Source organism: Etheostoma cragini, chromosome 3, assembly GCF_013103735.1.
Source record: "Etheostoma cragini isolate CJK2018 chromosome 3, CSU_Ecrag_1.0, whole genome shotgun sequence".
Lineage (NCBI taxonomy): Eukaryota > Metazoa > Chordata > Actinopteri > Perciformes > Percidae > Etheostoma > Etheostoma cragini.
The window spans coordinates 30,316,331-30,317,342 of NC_048409.1; positions in this window are offsets into that span (position 1 = coordinate 30,316,331).

Genomic DNA, 1,012 nt, shown 5'->3' on the forward strand with positions numbered 1-1,012 from the left:
GTACGTGGACCTGTGTGTGGTACGTTCAGGGACCTGGACCTGTGTGTGGTGCGTTCAGGTACCTGGGCCTGTGTGTGGAGCGTTCAGGTACCTGGGCCTGTGTGTGGTGCGTTCAGGGACCTGGACCTGTGTGTGGTACGTTCAGGTACCTGGACTTGTGTGTGGTGCGTTCAGTGTACGTGGACCTGTGTGTGGTACGTTCAGGGACCTGGCCCTGTGTGTGGTGCGTTCAGGTACCTGGACCTGTGTGTGGTGCGTTCAGGTACCTGGACCTGTGTGTGGTGCGTTCAGGTACCTGGACTTGCGTTCGTTGCGGCTGTTCAGGCGTTCTGCAGCCTGCTGCTTCAGCTGGATGATGTCCTGCTCAAGACGTCCCTGTCGCAGCGTCTCGTCTCTCAGTCTCGTCTCCGCCGCTCGCTGTCGCTCCAGCAACGCATCGTACTCCGCCTTCAGCGCCCCGTTCTTCGCCTGAACCTGCTCCACCCGCCCCCGCAGCGCCTGGCGCGCATCCAACGCACCCTCCAGCTGGCGCTCCCCCTCCACCAGTCTGATCAGAGAGACGCATTTAAAGGGCCAGTTCACACAGTAAAGACATCACAGCGTTGTTAACCCCGTAACCTTAAAGGAACGGATACTTCATATATACATACATATAATAATACTACTACATATAATAATACTACTACTATTAATATTTAATATCAATACTACTTTATATATACATATAATACTACTACTACATATAATACTACTACTACTACATATAATAATAATACTACATTTAATACTACTAATACTATTTATTTAATACCAATACTACTTCACGGGGACAATATGAGGACAACATGAAGAACACATGGGACAACATGAGGACAACATGGGGACAACATGAGGACAACATGAGGACAACATGGGGACAACAGGGGGACAACAGGGGGACAACATGGGGACAACATGAGGACAACATGAGGACAACATGAAGACAACATGAGGACAACATGAGGACAACATG